The following is a 20917-nucleotide window of genomic DNA, read 5'->3' as shown; positions in this document are numbered from 1 at the left end:
ACAATCGACAAAATATTGCATGACACTAATGCTTAAGTTAGTTTTTTTCCCCTCCCTTAATTTACTATTTGTCAGGCTTTTGATGCTGTTTGGTAGGTGACCAAAGACTTTTGTGGCAGCATAATTTACCCCTTGCTGTGCCAAAGTCAGATTTAACCCTGCATAGTGAAGGTCATCCTTTCTCCTGGTGTTATAGCTATGCACACTGCTTTTACTTTTGAACTGGGCTGGATTATTAACAACAAATTTCATAAGTGAATATATATACTGTGAGGTTACTGTGAGGATCCCTCACCTACAATTTTTGCAATTCATTAACAGGTACCTTAGTAGCTACACGTGCGTCATTCAGTCAGCTAAGTCACTGCCAAACAGTGTAAGCGAAATATTTTACTAGGATGCTGGAGAGTCAAAAGTAATCGATGTGCTGATAGTTTCTAAAACGCGAAGTTATCGAGTTTACATTAGCCCTTGCACGTTTGACTTGCTTTACTCTCGTTCAAATCAACATTTTTTTTCGTTTAATTATTCCTTGTTATTGTCCGTGTAATATAACTACTCTCCTTGTAGCCCCACCTACGACAGAGACTCGTTTGCACACTACTGTATTCGAATCTCTCCTTATGATACTCCAGTTAGGCTTTTGTTGCTTGAGATGAGATTTAAGCTACATTACGACTTACATTCTCCCTCATATTCTGAAAACGTTTCGCTAGTAACAAAATCCTGTATATCTGTCGCACATTCTTGGGGTAGTTCCAGTAGCATATTCAGATGAATGTAGGCTAGAGGTATTGTGAGCAAAGTTTAAAATGAGTGCAAATAATGCTATCGAGAGTTATGTATCGAGTAAGTGGATTAAGGATGGAAAAAACCACCGTTGTTTAATAAAAAAATTTGGAAAATGCTGAGGAAACAAAGAATGTTGCACTCTCGATTTAAAACAGAACGCGCGAATGACGACAAGCAGAGGTGAGCAGCGATTCGCGCGTCTGTAAAAAGATCGATCCCCGAAGCATACAACAACTACCACCGTCACATATAAACCAAAGACGTTGTCGAAAACACAAGTTTCACGGAGCTGGTCGATGGCCTCTACCTAGTTCCTCGTTGACCAATATGGCGTGGCAATAGCAGATTAGCAAAAGGAAAGCCGAAGTTTTACATTTCCCGTTTAAGAAATCGTTACAGCAGGAGGACTGCACGAACATACCGTCGTTTGATCATCGTATGAGGACATCGTGTGGAGACATAAAAATAGGCACCACTGGCGTTGAGAAGCTACTGAAAGGGTAGCAAACAGTTAGGCCACCATACCTGGATGGAATCTCAGTTCCGCTTTACGGACACTCTTCTACGGCATGGCCCCATTCTTAGCTTGCATTTATCACGAACCTCTCGTCGCTCAGCACGAATTTCCAAGCGAGCAGAAAAAAGCGCAGATGACTGCTGTATATAAAAGGAGTAAAAGAACGTAACCGCAAAACTACTTACCAATGTCGTTAACGTTGGTTAGCTGCAGGCTTATTAGCCGGCGAAGTGGCCGAGCGGTTCTAGGCGCTACAGTCTCGAAACCGCGCGACCGCTATGGTCGCAGGTTCGAATCCTGCCTTGGGCATGGATGTGTGTCATGTCCTTAGGTTAGTTAGGTTGAAGTAGTTCTAAGTTCTAGCGGACTGATGACCTGATGGAGAATACGGCGGGTGGAGTAGGACTTCCATTCTAACGTTTCCAAGTACGTTTTGACCTCTTTTGCAACGGGGGTCGAGCGTTGTCGTGCTGCAAAATCACTTTATCGTGCCTCTCGCTGTATTGCGGCCGTTTCTCTTTTAATGCTCTTTTAATTCTCTGCTCAAACGCATTAATTGCGTTCGATAACGAGCACCTGTGCTTGTTTCACTTGGTTTTAACACCTCATAGTACACGACGCCGAGCATGCAGAATATGATCTTGGAACCATGAATATTCGCTTTGGCCGTCGACGTGCAAGCATGGCGGGATATCCCTATGATATTTTGCTTTTATGGTTGTCGTAATGAACCCATTTTTAGTCCCCGGTCACAATGTGATTCAGAAATCTCTTGTGTTTTTTGCCTCTGAAGCAACTGTTCACAAACACACAAACGCCGTTCAACGTCTCTTGGTTTCAGCTCACACGGGACCCAAGTTCCTTCTTTCTGAATCGTGCCCATAGCCTTGAAAAGTTTTGAAATGGCTTGCTGTGTCACTCCCACTAATCGTGCCAATTATTCTTGAGTTTGAAGCGATTCTTCACTCAGAAGTGTCTCCAATTCTGCAGATTCGAAAACATTCTCTCTTCAAGTACTATGCCGTTCTTGAAGCGTTGAAACCACTTACGACACGTTCTTTCACTAATGGCGTCCTTACCAAATGTACTTGAGAGCATTAGATGAGACTCAGCGGCTGTTTTCTTCATACTGAAACAAAACAGTAACACCTCTCGCAAATGACGATAATTAGGTTCATAAACTGACATTTTCAATCAAGAACAACTTTATGATTCAGACGCAAATCGACTAACGTTTGAATGAGGTTATGTTGACCTCATGTCTGCGATCTGTTTCTTTCGAAGGTTACTTACCGTTGCCGCCACCTATCGGCAAACGGCTGAAGCAAAGTTGTACACCTTGTAGTTCTATAGGTAGCTCTATTGCTCTATATTTCGCCTACAGTTGTTTGCCCTTCACAATTGAAGGCTGTCAGAAGCGCTGCTATGTGTCAGGGATTTCCTTAAATTGACACGACTGTAGGACTGTCTTAGTAGTATAGAATCCACCATTGTAGCACTTCACTCGGTAGATACTGTAAAACATGAGACACTGTTACCCTAAGATGTATCTTAGAAAAGTTAACTGTGTTACAACCTAAAGGCGATTTTATATTGATTCTGACGGTGCTGGTCTCACCGTCAATGAATCATCCGGTACCACTTTTGATCAATATTTGAGTAATTCCCGGCTTTTACTAGGCAGCTGGCTTTTAATTGTATTTATTCGTTATTTCTACTTGTTTAACCTATTAGATAGTTATGAAAATATTCAGTATTTTTTCTACCCATAAATATGTGCACAATGAAGAATTTGTTTTTACATTTAACTTAAAAGGATTTGGGAGAAAATAATTATCAATGATAACCAATATTTTACAATTATTCAAGAATCACTATTTCTGTAATCTACCAAATAAATGCCACAGAATAGACAAATGTAACTTCTCTGAAAATTATCTTTGGTGTATCACGGTCTTTGGTGGAAAGTTGATGCCTTGTGAAGCAGCCTGTGTGAAACTGTCGTTGTGGTTATGGCTCTTCTCGGTTACACAACGTTTTGTATCTGTGAAGTCATGGCGTCAGAACATTGTGTGTTGTGACTGTTAAACATACGAGAACTATGTGAATGAAGTAACTAGTATGTGATAAAAAGTGTGACGTGGATTATATCTGCATTCAAAAAAATGCCCAAATATATCAGCAACAGTAAACAGTTAGTATACGATCATTTACATAGAAAAACCCGGATCAATCGACTGAAAGGTTGTTATAATTGAATTTTGGCCCCTCACCAGTCAAGTCAACAAAAAGATAAGTAGAAACACGGGGCATTTATTTACAGAACAAACAGATAAGGGGGAAGATTGACATTTTATATAACTACCACTCAATGGACAATTTTTATTCAGCGGCATAGTGATGATTAAGAAAAATTCATGGTACATATTTTTCCACTTATTGTCAGTGACACCAAGGTGGAAGATAGTTGTAACTGGAACACTTGTTCTGAAATTAAAAAGCTATCATGGGGGAGATACTGGGATCAAAATGGTTTCAATAACTTGTGGAGCAAACCGTCTCCAGCTTTATTAGTCAACAGTAAAGGAAATCACGGGATACAATTCACATCGCCAAACTGCATAAATACTATACATGCTGAAAAAAGTGTAAAGGAACTGCCAATTTCTTGCGATAAATATGCGTTCTCTGAAGGTTATAGGGTGGCGTAAATTATACTGTCATGTTCAACTACATATTTTTTCTTTAATTAATGTTATCTATGGTATTTGGGAAAGGTTAATTTGTGTATGCAATACATGTGTGATTTCTGCTGTATGTGTGTTGTGTACAGCGAGATTAGTCTGTGTGTGAGATAAGAGGGACGGATGGGTGAAGGAAAGTAGAGGGAGAAAAACAAGGTTGTTGGGAAATTGACATACAATATATGAGAATGAGGACTTTAACGACGCAAAGACTAACAGTGAAAAAGGTACATAAAAGTAGAGAGCGTGTGATTCCAAACGATTAAAGTCGTTGAATTTCTGTAAGCGATTAATGAGCATAAGGGTTGTAAATGTGAGCTGTAAATGAAGGAAGAATGTGGCTTTCTGCTTAATTACGGTAACAATGGATTGGCTAGTAAGCAAATAACTTCATGAAGGTATACGACGTCTAATCGTTTTAATGCATCCTTCTTGTTTAGTAAAAGAATGACCCTCTAAGGTTGGTTAGTCAAATGTAGGACACTGCCACCTTTGACAAGTCAAAGTCGGGACACTTCAAACAAAGAGTGGCACGTAAGAGACGAAATGTGCAGTTGTCACTAATTTCGTCAGTTCTTATTTTCGCACCAAAACTAAACTACACACACCATAACAGCAACTCAAAAAATTTAGAAGTTAGCAGTCTTTCCCGTACATGTTGGTGGAAATCAATAGGGTTTGGGCTGGAGTTTATTGACGTATCTGTTGCCTTATGTAGCGGCCTTTAGACGTTTCTTCTCATGCAGAACACGCTGACAGAATTATGATTAGCTTATACTATTATTCATTTTAACAAGAAGGTAATTTTCCACAGATTTCGCCTGAAGTATGTTGCTCTCATCAATCCAAACGTGTATCAAAAGCAAAAACACTCGTTCTACATGTGCGTCGCTCACGGGAAAAGAAAACGTAAATTTCACTATCTAAGTTTGGGGCTGCAGTTTTACTGAAGAAATGAATCCAATTTTGGTCTGTTGGTAAATCTGATTTTTTACCGGTTTCAATGACACGTCTTAACGCTGCTAATAAATTGTTCAATTCGGGACCGTTTACTTTTATATCAAGGTTATTTATAACATCTGTAAAGCTATTACTGGCCATCTTATCTAACATACTCAGGATAGAGAATGTTTTTAAAGGCGAGATTTCGAAATTAAACCACTTATGTAGATAATTTAGGCGTCTCTTGTAAATGTTAGCAACATCTTAGCTAAAGTTATTGTGGTCTGGTATCCGCAGTTTCATCAAACCTTGATTCGCATTAAAACAAAACAACACAATACCTTTTAATCTATATTCAAGGTTTTTCATAAAGAATTCTAAAATGTCATAAAGATCTGTAGTTTTCATTTTCAGATTTTCAAGTTGTAGAACAGCTGATGTAACGAAAGTCATATAGTTACTCATGAGCTGTATATAAAATAAGAGACGTGACTGTTAATGTGTTTCGTCCACGGCATTCACGGTAGTCCACATTAAAGGGTCGGTCTCTTCTTTCTCTGGGGAAAGATAGAGGTACGATAAAATATGGTAGTATGACAGTAAAATACGTAAAATCGCCGTAAGGTCGCTGAATAATGTTGTTCAAAAAACTCAGACTTTTTTCGAGTTGATGGGCTTCACTATAAGATCAGAACTCGTTGTAGACTTTCAGTACTAGACACTCGACGCCAATGTAATCGTTTTGCATGCATTTTTGGCCATGTTATGTTTAAAATGAGTTATAACTAGCTTCAGTTAGCTTACTGATTACTGAATAACTGGGTTACATTTTCCATAGTATATTGCCGCCTTATCTGTACCGGAACTCGGTACTTAAGAAACTTTCAAACTGTGTTCATGTAAAATAAACATAACTTCCCCGAAAATACACTACTGATCATTAAAATTAATAACCACGAACATGACATGCTACAGAGACGAAATTTAACCGACAGGAAGAAGATGCTGTGATATGTAAATGATTAGCTTTTCAGAACATTCACACAAGGTTGGCACCGGTGGCGACACCTATATCGTGCTGAGATCAGGAAAGTTTCCAACCGATTTCTCATACACAAACAGCAGTTGACCGGCGTTGCCTGGTGAAACGTTGTTGTGATGCCTCGTGTAAGGAGGAGAAATGCGTACCATCACTTTTCCGACTTTGTTAAAGATCAGATTGTAGCCTATCGCCATTGTGGTTTATCGTATCTCGACATTGCTGCTCGCATTGGTCGAAATCCAATGACTGTTAGCAGAATATGGAATCTGTGGGTTCAGGTGGGTAATACGGAAAGCCCTGCTGGATCCCAACGTCCTCGTATCACTAGCAGTCGAGAAGACAGGCATCTTATCCGCATCACCTTAGTACTAATATTTTTTCTCCTACGCAAGAGCGAAAGTACGAAACATGTCAATACACACTCACTAGGTCACTAAATGAATGCAACAGCTTCTTCAACACTAATTATTATGAGACCGAGGCGGCGAAGCAGCTGACTTTTGAAGCCTTATATTTTTGTTTTCTCATATATTTTGCACATATTTGCTTAGCTAACATAAATAAAATGAAATACTTGAGAACAGGAAATTAAAAATTATGCAGTAAAATATAAAACAGCGTTCTAGGCGCGCAGTCCAGACCCGTGTGATTGCTACGGTCGCAGGTTCGAATCCTGCCTCGGGCATGGGTGTGTGTGATGTCCTTAGGTTAGTTAGGTTTAAGTAGTTCTAAGTTCTAGGGGACTAATGACCACAGCAGTTGAGTCCCATAGTGCTCACAGCCATTTGAACCATTTTTATAAAACAGCAAAACTGTATAAGGAAATGAAGAAATAGATAGAGACTTGAGGGCGTTCCATCATATTATCTAGGGGCAAGGGGAATCACAGAAAAGTCAAGTATATCTGGAGTATAATGGAAATGCCGTGTGGCTAGCGCCTCCCGTCTGGTAGACCGGTCACCTTGTGTAAGTCTTTCGGTTTGACGCCACTTTCGTGGCTTGCGTGTCGATGGGGACGAAATGATGATGATAAGGACAACGCAAAACCCAATCACTGAGCGGAGAAAATCTCCGACCCAGCCGGGAATCCAACCCGGGCCGTCAGACATAACATACCGATGCGCTGACCACTCAGCTACCAGGGGCGGACAGAACTGGCGTTGCGAACTAATATATGAAATTGGGCGATTGTGAATAAATTTAAAATATTGGTTTCACCTAAATAGTCTTCCATATACTTGTCCAAATTTATATTTTGCGCTTTTCAGAAATTTCTTTGATTCAAGACAATTTGTCGTCCAACATCCCCAATATACGTTCTAAGTCTATTTACGTAAAACCAAGGAAGAGACCCTGCCATCATAGCAAAATCAGCGAATGTAGAAACTGCAGAACCTGCTGCCTTCTATGTTTATCATTAGGTAGTGGGAACACCGATATCTTTAGCTATCGAAAAACACTCAGAGCAAAAGTGAACAAAATATTGATACATGTACAGACGTATGGTAACCTTTAAAGACTTCTTTCTCTGACGTAGCTGGAAGCAAATTATTTATACAGAGGAAAACTCATAAGCTAAATTAACTGAACAACTGACGTATTTTGTTGTCCTGCAGCACTGATGTTTAGAAAGTAATGATGACACTCCCTACCTTGTAAGGTACCTAGTAGCTGTCGATACATTGAAAGACTTTCATAGTGGGAAGTATAGTAATTTGCAAAGTTTACAGGTGCAAAATATTATGTGTACGCATGAATCTTACAAGGGGAGACCACTACGTTTGGAACGCGGATTTACTGCAAACTTCATACACTCTGTAAGTAGACTGTTTAGGTTTTTTTAATGGTAACGCCGCCACCACGTAGCGCTCTGTATGAAAATCACTGGCTGTGCTGTGTGCAGCCTGTGGCTGGTTGGCATTGTTGTAATACTCGCCTCGCCATTGTAGCGTTGGCTGTTAGCGGCGTGTATCGTTGCTCAGTTGGAGGTGAGCCGCCAGCAGTGGTGGATGTGGGGAGAGAGATGGCGGAGTTTTGAAATTTGTAAGACTGGATGTCATGAACTGCTATATACAGGACGATTCAAAAAGAATACCACAATTTTAAAAATGTGTATTTAATGAAAGAAACATAATATAACCTTCTGTTATACATCATTACAAAGAGTATTTAAAAAGGTTTTTTTTCACTCAAGAAAAGTTCAGTGATGTTCAAAATGGCCCCCTCCAGACACTCGAGCAATATCAACCCGATACTCCAACTCGTTCCACACTCTCTGTAGCATATCAGGTGTAACAGTTTGGATAGCTGGTGTCATTTCTCGTTGCAAATCATCAATGGTGGCTGGGAGAGGTGGCCGAAACAGCATATCCTTAACATACCCCCATAAGAAAAAATCGCAGGGGGTAAGATCAGGGCTTCTTGGAGGCCAGTGATGAAGTGCTCTGTCACAGGCTGCTTGGCGGCCGATCCATCGCCTCGGGTAGTTGACGTTCAGGTAGTTACGGACAGATAAGTGCCAATGTGGTGGCGCTCCATCCTGCTGAAATATGAACTGTTGTGCTTCTTGTTCGAGCTGAGGGAACAGCCAATTCTCTAACATCTTCATATACTGTAGTCCAGTTACAGTAGCACCTTCGAAGAAAAAGGGACCAAAAACTTTGTTGGCTGAAATGGCACAGAAAACGTTCACCTTAGGCGAGTCACGTTCATACTGAGTTGTTTCCCGCGGATTCTCAGTGCCCCATATACAGACATTGTGACGGTTGACTTTCACGTTAGTGTGGAAAGTTGCTCCATCACTAAACACAATCTTTGAAACGAAAGATTCATCTGTTTCCATTTGCGCAAGGATAAAATCACAGAAATCGATTCTTTTAATCTTATCAGCTGCAGACAGTGCTTGAACCAATTTCAGACGATAAGGTTTCATAATTAACCTTTTTCGTAGGACTCTCCATACAGTTGATTGTGAAATTTGCAGCTCACTGCTAGCTCTGCGAGTCGATTTTCCTGGGCTGCGAACAAATGCTTGCTGGATGCGTGCTACATTTTCATCACTCGTTCTCGGCCGTCCAGAACTTTTCCCTTTGCACAAACACCCATTCTCTGTAAACTGTTTATACCAACGTTTAACACACCACCTATCATGAGGTTTAACACCATACTTCGTTCGAAATGCACGCTGAACAACTGTCGACGATTCACTTCTGCCCTACTCAATAACACAAAAAGCTTTCTGTTGAGCTGTCGCCATCTTAGCATCAAGTGACGCTGACGCCTAGTCAACAGCGCCTCAAGCGAACAAATGTATAACTAAATGAAACTTTATAGCTCCCTTAATTCGCCGACAGATAGTGCTTACCTCTGCCTTTTGTCGTTGCAGAGTTTTAAATTCCTAAAGTTGTGGTATTCTTTTTGAATCACCCTGTATATTATGACTATTAAGGTAAATACATTGTTTGTTCTCTATTAAAATCTTTCATTCGCTAACTATGCCTATCAGTAGTTAGTGCCTTCTGTAGTTTGAATCTTTTATTTAGCTGTCAGTAGTGGCGCTCGCTGTATTGCAGTAGTTCGAGTAACGAAGATTTTTGGTGAGGTAAGTAATTTGTGAAACTTATTGATACAATGTTGGTCAAAAGCTAAAATTTTCTTACAGTCTATAAAGACAGTCCTGACCATTCATCACAGTAAAATTGCAGATTTTTTTTCCTCAAAGTCTGAGCAGTAAAGGATAATGCACACGTAAGTAGTGGATTTCCATGCTGTCTTGAAGAAATAGTGTTGTCCTTCCAACGGAAAGACAGTGCTGACTCTTGACATGCTGACAGGTAATGCGCCTCAACAGAGCTAACCCACAGCAGAGTCAGTCGAAGTTTTGAAGAATGTTGGTAGGTTGGTCATCACAGAGCAGACCCAGTGTAGTCCTAGTAGAGAATATGGAATTGGTGGGCCACCAGAGGTGCAGACCCACTGCAGTCCTTGTAGAAATAATGGTATTGATGAGTCATCAAAGGTGTAGACCCACTGTAGTCCTTGTAGAGGTGGCTAGCAGCCAACTGTTGCGACTGTGCAGGTGCACATTTACCATCGAAGAGTCTTGTGGACAATACAGTAAGTCCATAAACCACCACTTGTCTACTCACAAAGAATTTGTTTGAAATGTCCTTAGAACCAGCAATGCTGTTATCCAGTCCCTTGCTGAATTATTAACACACGTGCAAACACTATCAGTCCCTACTTCTCACATATTGTCCATATATTATGACCAACAGAAACGTGTGCAGTGAAATGTAATTTACAAGTTACTTAATTTGATGAACTGGTGTCAATTACAACTTCATAATATGAGAGTACAATAACAAATGTACAAAATATATCATTAAAGAACATAATAGTACAGATAACATTTGTAGTTGCATAGTCTTCACAAAAGAATAGAAATAAACATATAAATCAGTGTTAAAGAAATTATGATATAAGTAAATACATAAAAGATCAGAATAACTTTTGGAACATCATCTTCACACATGAGCATTAAAACAAAACAGAATAAATAATGTCTAAACATCTTTACAAAAAAATAACATATTATTAAAAATTCCGCAACATATCAACATATCATATCAGCTAAACACATAAATACATGAAAAATACAAATACACCGGAGTACACAAACACATAGTGGGATAATCCAAAGGGAAAGGACAGGGTTTGTTTTCAGGGTAACATTTGGTACTGCAGTCCAACCCAAAACTTCATTCCATATGTAAGTAGGCTGTTTAGGTTTTTTTATTGGTAACGCCGCCGCCACGTAGCGCTCTGTATGAAAATCACTGGCTGTGCCATGTGCAGTCTGTGGCTGGTTGACATTGTTGTAATACTCGCCATTGTAGTGTTGGGCAGCGGCAGCTGGATGCTAACAGCGCGTAGCGTCGCGCAGTTCGAGGTGAGCCACCAGCAGTGGTTGACGTGGGGAGAGAGATGGCTGAGTTTTGAAATTTGTAAGAATTGGTGTCATGAACTGATATATATATTGTGACTATAAAGGTAAATACATTGTTTGTTCTCTATTAAAATCTTTCATTTGCTAACTGTGCCTATCATTAGTTAGTGGCTTCCGTGGTTTGAAACTTTTAGTTAGCTGGCAGTAGTGGCGCTCGCTGTATTGCAGTAGTTCTAGTAACGAAGATTTTTGTGAGGTAAGTGATTTGTGAAAGGTATAGGTTATTGTTAGTCAGGGCCATTATTTTGTAGGGATTTTTGAAAGTCAGGTTGCGTTGCGCTAAAAATATTGTGTGTCAGTTTAAGCATAGTCGTGTATAATTGTTTTAAGGGGACGTTTCATATGTCGACCCTTAGCCGAGGATACCTCACTGGAATCTTCTGTTTTTTTCTTGTAATTTGTGTAATTAGTGTAGCTTTTGTTTATTGCTAGCGCGTAATCATAGAGAGAATTTCCTTTGTAGTTGCAGTCTTTCATTGTTGTACAGTAAAACAGTTGTGGCATGCATGTAGTTTTGCACCAAGTATTTCGCAGCTGCGCTTGCAATTAACTAGATATTATTTTCAGTGATATGTTAATGTGTTCTCTTATTTTTGCTCTTCAAATTGTTTTTTTTCTGTGTTGTCGTGTGAAATATTGTGACAATAATGGCGTGTGAAAAACGTAATACTAGGCTGCAAAGTAAACTGAGAAATGACAGTGAAGACGAAAGCAGTGTGTTAGCGCCACCATGTAATGAATTAACTAATGTTCAAAGTAGTAATTTGGTAATTGTGCATAGGGAAATGGAGCGGGTTGCAAATAATGGTGTAGGCAGTGAAACAATTAGTGAACAGGAAAGCGTTATCGATCGATCGGTCGGCAACAGTTCGCCTCAGGATTCCGAAATGACAGGATACAATATTGCAAATACTGTAGATTCAGGTTTTGCGTCCTCACCGTTTTCTCAAATAAGTCAAGACACATTTTCTGTTTTTCAGACTGCGAATATTGCCGGTGCAAATGCATTGCCGAATAGGACTAAGGAACATTTTTCAGACACCAGTGCATTGTTATTACAATTAATGCAACAAATGGGACAAAAGGTTCAAAAGTTAGACACAATGGAACAAAATTTTCAAAAGTTAGACACAACGCTTGAATAAAATTAGAAACAAATGGGACAGAATCTTCAAAAGTTAGACACAATGGAACATAATCTTCAAAAGTTAGACACAATGGAACAAAATCAGAGACAAACACAGCAAAAGCTTCAAAAGTTAGACACAATGGAACAAAATCTTCGGAAGTTAGACACCACACTTGAACAAACACGTGAAGATTTAACTACTGAGTTACACAACATTGAATCGAAATGCCAAAAAATCTGTAATGACGTAAAAACACAAATTTGTGAGCATTTTCAACCTATGTTTTCGCGGCATGAAAATGCATTACAGAATCACGAAGCAGCCATAAAAGAATTGCAAACTGTTGTTCGTGAAAATCACGACACCTTGCAAGCTAAAATGGACTCAGTTGCATCCACCGATTCGGTTACGCAACTTGCAAGAACTCAGGAAAACTTAAAGGTCACAGCAGATTCGATTTCAACACAAATGCACACTCTGAAACTTGGTTCAGAAAAACACACTGAGGAAATGTGTTCACTATCGGAGAAAGTAGCCGAACTTTCAGATCAGTTCACTAACTTATCTACAAAGGTAGATGATGATCTGAATGATACAGAAGAGTGCGAACAAATTACGAAATTCAAACAAAATCAGAATCAAATTAATACACAACACCAAAGAGAAATCCGGGAAGTGCAAGATCAGCTGACACAGGTAATACAAGAATTACGTATTTCAAAGGACACTCGCTCTCCAACACGGGAAGAGAGACATAGAAATACGGAAAAGCCACAAAATAATAACACAGGGCATTTCGGAAATTGTGAAAGATATTGGCAAGGTGCACCGAATTTTGAGATGGAACTGCCTACACGACGTAACAATGAACGATATGCTACCCGCCGACACGATGATTTTGACTATAAGCTGTTCATTACTACACGTAAATTCAAAACATTTAAGAATTCTGGCAACGACATTCATCCACAAGCGTGGCTCCATCAATTCTCTCATTGTTTTCCTCCCAACTGGTCACTAGAGCACAGATTAGAATTTATGTGTGGCTACTTAGAGAATGAACCAGCTGTAAGAATGCGATCGGTCATTCACGATTGCCACAGTGAAGGAGAATTTTACCATGCCTTCCTCTCAGCATATTGGTCCCAAGCCACACAAGACCGAGTAAAACATGGCATCATGATGATGAAACATTTCTAACAATCTGAATTTTCCAGTCTTGTGAAATATTTTGAAGACATGTTGCACAAGAATCAGTACCTGTCAAACCCATACAGCCCGTCAGGACTCATCCGCATTTGCTTAATCAAATTGCCTGATCATTTACGGCATATTATTTTGGCAGGCCGTTGCAAAGACGACATTGAAGCTTTTCAGGGACTCTTACAAGAATTAGAAATTGACACTGACAATCGCGGAACGCGAAAAAAGGAACACAACAATTGCAGGTCACATCCGTCGCAATTCCGCGATGAAAGAAATAATAACTGGACACGACAAGGCTATTCTCACAATACAAATCCTGACCAAAACAGACACCACTCGTATGACAACCGTTGGCAGAGTAGTAATAATTACAGGGAAAGGTCACTCTCCGCTGTAATGACTATCACAGAGACACAATATGGGAACCAAAATAATTATTATCAAGGGAGACAGAATAACTTAAGACGCAACGGTCCAGCGCGCAGTTACGATTCAGGGAGAAATTCTCCACCACTTAACCGACAAGAAAGAAACTACAGGAACTACCGACATGACGACAGACGATATAATCATAACGACAGACCGGAATTTCATCAGAACTGGCGGGATCCAAACAGAGCTGGGCCCTCTCGGCAAGTTAGGTCTCCTAATCCCAATAACGACGCGCGCCAACAAAGAAACAGACAATGACTCGCACCGCAGGCAGCCGCGTGCGCCGGCTGGCTCAGAGAAAAATAACATAAGCTAACCTTGAGCAAAATTCCAGTATTCCTTACCTACGTAACCACATGATAATTGCTTTTCAGTTGACAGTCTGCGTACTAGGAAGAGTAAATGCTTGCACCACATTTTACATGTAAAATCGTTTATTGAGAGATAATCAGCTTTTGAACTTTGTCTTTGCCATAAAGCATTTCACTTCACATTTCTAGTATGCTTTGTCACACTTAGAAACTGTTAACATGCAACAATGTTTTGAAGTTCACTATCCAGTCTAGAACCTACGGAACATTTTAGACAGTATTTACGAGTGCATTGTTATAGTGAACAGACGTCACAGTGTTATTGTGTGTGTACATTCTTGCTTGTTAGTTGCACGATTACGTAACGACTATAGGGCTGACATACTTAGAACATTTATCAGTACTGCTAATGAGATTTTAATGCAACATTTTGGTTTACTTGAAAAGACATTCTGGATTTAAAGTATTTTCTGTGAGATACCAGATGACACAGTGGTTAGTATATGTGACAGCTACACGATTATATCACGACGCTACTAATATGTGACACGATTTTCATTGTTGCTTTTGCAGTGTATCTGTTTTATATATATCTGCACAGTTTTTCTGTATTATTCTGGAAAGTAAAACATGTTTTAGTAGTAACTTTTGTGGTATAGCTACAATGAGACAGCCTTTATCGTAGCACAACAATACGTTACATTATAGTACTTTCTTGATCACGGTAAGGTACGTAATAACTACGATATCTATACGGAAAGCATTTCACCTTCGTTTATGATGAGGTAAGTACATTGGCTTCAGCAGAACTTTGCTTACAGAGGACGATAACTACGACAGTTCCACAGAATTATCTTACAGCAAAACGCACATTTAGCACTACAGGGCACGCATTTGAGTGATTAATTTGGTACTTAAACCATTTATTTATCAATATTGTTGAATTAAAAAGAAAGTTTTTTTGTGATACATTTCATTCCATTGCTGTAATCTGTAACACCTGAGGATATAATTACATTAATCCTCAGGGGGGTACACGCTTACTTTGTGTACCATGTGTTTGGCAAGCACAAGGAGCCCTAGCTAATATGGTATTTGCTTATACAACTTTACACATCGGTACCATATTTCTCTAACACAGAATTACATAGCTATCTGATCATTTAACTGAGAGAGGCAAACATTTATTTTACTACATCAGTGACAGATGTTTACGTAATTACACAGTTGGATAACTTCACATTTGTGAAATTGTATTTTGTCTATACTTTGTGAACTGTTCATATTTTTTCAGAGCAACCATTGTGATACTATGAGAGCTTTGAATGATGTATTTGGTATGGGATTTTGATTTTTAAAGTACGTTTGAGGCAGATGACACTTTTGACATGAGCAGAGAATTTTTTTTAGGTTTTGAAATTATTGGAGGAAGCTACGGAGATTTTGAGAATTTGATTGTGGTGTTATGATGTTATTATTACGACGACGATGTGAATTATGCTGCTGAAGTATGCTTAAGCTGATGCTATATGAGTTATTTGGTTATGCTACGTATCTGTTATGATGACAAATTGAAGAAGTGTCGACGAATATACATATGTGTAATAAGGTAAGGAATAATGAGTAGTGGTTAGGGACTCTGGTTTGTGAAAAAGGATGTTGGAAACCAAGAATCGTACTTTAAGAGTTATGAAATGTGTGTATACGCGTGAATGTATCACAAGGCCGCCAAAAATTTTTGGACACTGTTATATTTACAGGATTTTGTTTCTATATATTTGTAACGCAAATGCTTGACCTGTGAAATTTTTTGTATGAGACAGCCACTGTAGCGGAAACTGGTGTCGTAAATATTTCGGTAAGAAAGTTAAGCGACCACCTGCACGTAATGCGTCGTGGGCACCCAGCTGCTTGACAGCCACCAGGAAACAAGCCACTAGTGTGTGCCTTTCAGAGGCACAGGTAAAAAAAAATAGGGTGTCATTATCCTCGCTGTTGACATTTCTTTGTAGAAAGCGTCGCAAATACGACACGCTCAAACTTGAAAACATATGATTACACTGTGGAGCTCTTAATTTATGATATTTACTAAAATGCCTAATGAAACGACGAGAAACATTTCATGGCTATTGTCCTGCTAGTTGAGAGAAATGCCATGTGGCATGCTTTATGCATTTATTTACTCATTTTGTTTAATATCTAGTTGCTAACTGCACTGAAGCATTGGTTAAAATAAATTTTATGGATGTACAAATATAAATATTTTATGCCTACAGATCCAGTAAATAATAACTTTATGATGTACTTAAAAAAACGAAGTAGCACAAAAAGACATTTCCCTTCACAGAAATTGCATATAGAATTGTCTTTTCAAGTACATGGTAATATTTTTTTACAATAAATTTTTGTGGTGCACCACTTTAATTGCATAGACATTAAGATGTGAATAGACATTGTCCTTATCTGCATTGTTGTCTTTAGTGTAACATTTTTTTCTGATTGAGGTTTGTCATGTTTAGGTATAAGTTATAGCATTTGCTGCAGCTGTTTGCTACTGAATGTCACTTTGTATTACTAGGTTAAGCCAATTTTATTACTGATTTATTTTTCTTGTTTGCTGCGAATTGCCTTATATTAGTTGTAACATTGCTGCCTTTTTTGCCAATTTCCATTTTTTAACATTGCTGTTTGTGTAAATTGTTTTGTGCTGCTGCATTGCCTCATCCCTTAGTTAAGCATCTGAGCTCAGTAGATTTAAGTTAGCTTAAGAGGGGGTAGCCTATATAAGAGAATGATTTGCGATATATTGGAAGAAATGCATTGAGAAGTTATACGAAAAAAGTACAGAAATCAGGTATAGATAGGACTTTTTGGAAATAATGAAGAACGAAGGGAGATCTCCGAGAAGTAAAGAAAGTTTTGTTTGCAAAATACTGCAGTAAAACAAACCCTGTCCTTTCCTTGTGTTATCCCACTATGTGTTTGTGTACCCTTGTGTATTTATGTTCTTCCTGTCTTTATATGTTTATCTGATAAGACTTATGTTGCATAATTTTTCTAATACTAAGCTACATTCACTAAGATGAGGAATACTGTTATCCTTAAATATAATTTGCATTAATAACATGTTATTTACTTTGTAAAGATGTTTACACATTATTTATTCTGTTTTGTTCTAATGCTCATGTGTGAAGTTGATGTTTCGAAATTTATTCTGATTTCTTATGTATGTGCTCCTGTCATAATTCCTGTAACACTGATGTATATGTTATTTCGATTCTTTTGTAAAGCCTGTATTACTGCAAATGTTATCTGTACTATTATGTTCTTTAATGATATGTTTTGTACCTTTGTTATTGTATTCTTATGTTATAAAATTGTAATTGACACCAATTCATCAAATTAAGTAACTTGTAACTTACATTTCACTGCACACGTTTCTGTTGGTCATAGTATATGGACAATATGTGAGAAGTAGGGATTGATTCTGAGTGCACAAGTGGTTGTTATGGACTTGTTATATTATCCGAAAGACTCTTCAATGGTGATTGTGCGCCTGCACAGTCAAACAGATGGCTGCTGGCCATCTCTACAAGGACTACAGTGGGTGTACACCTTTTATGACCCACCAATACCATTATTTCTACAAGGACTGTAATGGGTCTGCACCTCTGGTGGCCCACCAATAGTAATCTCTACCAGGACTACAATGGGTCTGCTCTGTGATGACCTACCTACCGATAGTCTTCAACGTCGACTGACTCTGCTGTGGCCCATTACCTGTCTGCATGTCAAGAGTCAGCACTGTCTTTCGTTGGAAGGACAACACTACTCCTTCAAGACTGCATTGAAATCCTCTACTTCCGTGTGCATTTTCTTTTACTGCTCAGACTTTGAGAAAAACACTGCAATTTTACTTTTATGAATGATCAGGACTGTGTTTATGGACTGTGAGAAAATTGTAGCTTTTGACCAACATTGTATCGACAAGTGTGTGCATTTCATTTCTTTGTTATTGTAATTATGAAAAAAATTTTCAAATCTGTATTGTCCACTGCCCAAAACAACTTGTAAATTTTTTTGTGGGGAGCATGGGGGCTATGTAAGTAGGCTGTTTAGGTTTTTTTATTGGTAACGCCGCCGCCACGTAGCGCTCTGTATGAAAATCACTGGCTGTGCCATGTGCAGTCTGTGGCTGGTTGGCATTGTTGTAATACTCGCCATTGTAGTGTTGGGCAGCGGCAGCTGGATGCTAACAGCGCGTAGCGTCGCGCAGTTGGAGGTGAGCCGCCAGCAGTGGTGGACGTGGGGAGAGAGATGGCTGAGTTTTGAAATTTGTAAGAATTGGTGTCATGAACTGATATATATTTTGTGACTATAAAGGTAAATACATTGTTTGTTCTCTATTAAAATCTTTCATTTGCTAACTGTGCCTATCATTAGTTAGTGACTTCCGTAGTTTGAAACTTTTAGTTAGTTGGCAGTAGTGGCGCTCGTTGTATTGCAGTAGTTCGAGTAACGAAGATTTTTGTGAGGTAAGTGATTTGTGAAAGATATAGGTTATTGTTAGTCAGGGCCATTCTTTTGTAGGGATTTTTGAAAGTCATATTGCGTTGTGCTAAAAATATTGTGTGTCAGTTTAAGTGTAGTCGTGTATAATTGTTTTAAGGGGACGTTTCACATAGATATTTCGTCTTATTTCAACATTTATTTACATCAAAAAAATCCTATCCAAGCATGCTTTCTGTATTTATATGTTCACATATTTCTTTCCTCATTATTTATTTTCCAGTATCTTACCTCATCATTCATTTCCAACAAAATCCTACCTATACCTGCTTTCTGTTCATTTTTCGTATAACTTCTCAATGCATTTCTTCCAATTCATCACAGCTCGTTCTCTCATATAGTCTACCCCCTCTTAAGCTAACTTAAATTACTGAGCTCAGATGCTAAACTAAGGGACGAGGCAATGCAGCAGCATAAAACAATTAATACAAACAGCAATAAAAAAAATTCAAATTGCCAAAGCACGCAGCAATGTATATAAGTTAGCAAAGAAAATGCAACATTATCACTAATATGAGCCAATCTGCAGCAACAAGAAAAATAAATCAGTAGTAAAACTGGCTTAACAGAGTAATACAAAGTGAAATTTAGTAGCACTATGCCTGCAAACAGCAACAGCAAATCCAATAATTTATATCTAAATATGAGAAAGCTCAAGCAGAAAAAATAGTACACAAAAGACAACAATGCAGATAACGGAAATGTATATTCACATCTTAATGTCTATATAATTAAAGTGGTGCACCATAAAAACTTATTCTATGAAATAAATTACCAACTACTTGATAAGAAAATTATGTATGCAGTTCCTGTGAAGGGAAATGTCTTTTTGTGCTCCCTCATTTTTTTGGAAGTATATCACGAAGTTATTCTTTACTGGGTCTGCAGGCATAAAATATTTATATTAATAGATCTATAACTTTTATTTTAACCAATGCTGCAGGGCAGCTAGAAACTAGATATTAAACGAAATAAGCACAGCAAGGCGTGAAACGTCATTCACTAGCTATGCATAATGCAGTAAACAATCTTTCAAGTAGCAAGACAATAGACGTGAAGTGTTTCTCATCATTTCATTTCAGTAAATATCATAAATACAGAATTCTACACTGCAATCATGTTTTCAAGTTTGAGGGTGTCGTATTTACGATGCTTTCTACAAAGGAATGTCAATAGCGAGGATAATGGCCTCTTTTTTTTCTGCATCTGTGCCTCTGTAAGGCACACACTAATGGCTTTTTTCCAGGCGTCTGTCGCGCAGCTGGGTGCCCACGACTCATTACGTGAAGGTGGTCACTTAATTTTCTTACCAAAATATTTACGACAGCAGTTTCCGCTACAGTGACAGTCTCATATAAAAATATTTCACAGGTCAAGATTTTGTGATACAAATCTGTAGAAACAAAATCCTATTGATATAACAGTGTCCAAAAATTTTTCGTAGGCATTGTAATATATTCACGCATTTAGATACATTTCATAACTCATAAAGTACGATTCTTGGTTTCCAACAACCTTTTTCACAAACCAGAGTCTCTAACCACTACTGCGCAACGCTAAGAGCCGCTAACAGCCAACTGCCCAACGCTACAATGGCGAGGCGAGTATTACAAGAATACCACACAGCCACAGACTGCACACAGCACAGCCAGTGATTTTCATACACAGCGCTACGTGGTGGAGGCGTTACCAATAAAAAAACCTAAACAGCCTACTTATAACTCGTGGTTCTCCATTAGGACAACAAAATATGTAAGCAGTAGCGCGTACTTCTCAAGCGTTATTGAGAAAATCCCAAGAGAATTTCGGTCGTCAAATATATACCTGTGCGTGGCCATTTTAACCATGAACCGGCGGCGGCCTATTGGTGCCGGCCCGGTAGCTCAGCGTGTTGGGTCAGAGCGTTAGTTAGTCTTTATAATAAAAAAAAAAACTGGGCGAATGGATGAACGAACAAACTGGACCGGTGTCATCGGACGTCCGCCCTGAACAAATTCAACGAACAATATAGAAAAAGAAAGTGTTGGCGTTCAAGCCGCTGGGAATCTCGATCGAGTTCCGTTCGTCAGCTGTTTTTTTTTTTCACATTCAACAAAGTCATTTTCTTTACTACTTATATTACAATTAATATAATGGGGAAAATACGTGTAATCATATGAACTTTTATTGAATTTACAATGTTATTTGGCAGTCTATCGATTTTTATTATCACAAATAATGTAAT

This window comes from Schistocerca gregaria, chromosome 5, assembly GCF_023897955.1.
Source record: "Schistocerca gregaria isolate iqSchGreg1 chromosome 5, iqSchGreg1.2, whole genome shotgun sequence".
NCBI lineage: Eukaryota > Metazoa > Arthropoda > Insecta > Orthoptera > Acrididae > Schistocerca > Schistocerca gregaria.
Note: the sequence above shows the minus strand (reverse complement) of the source record.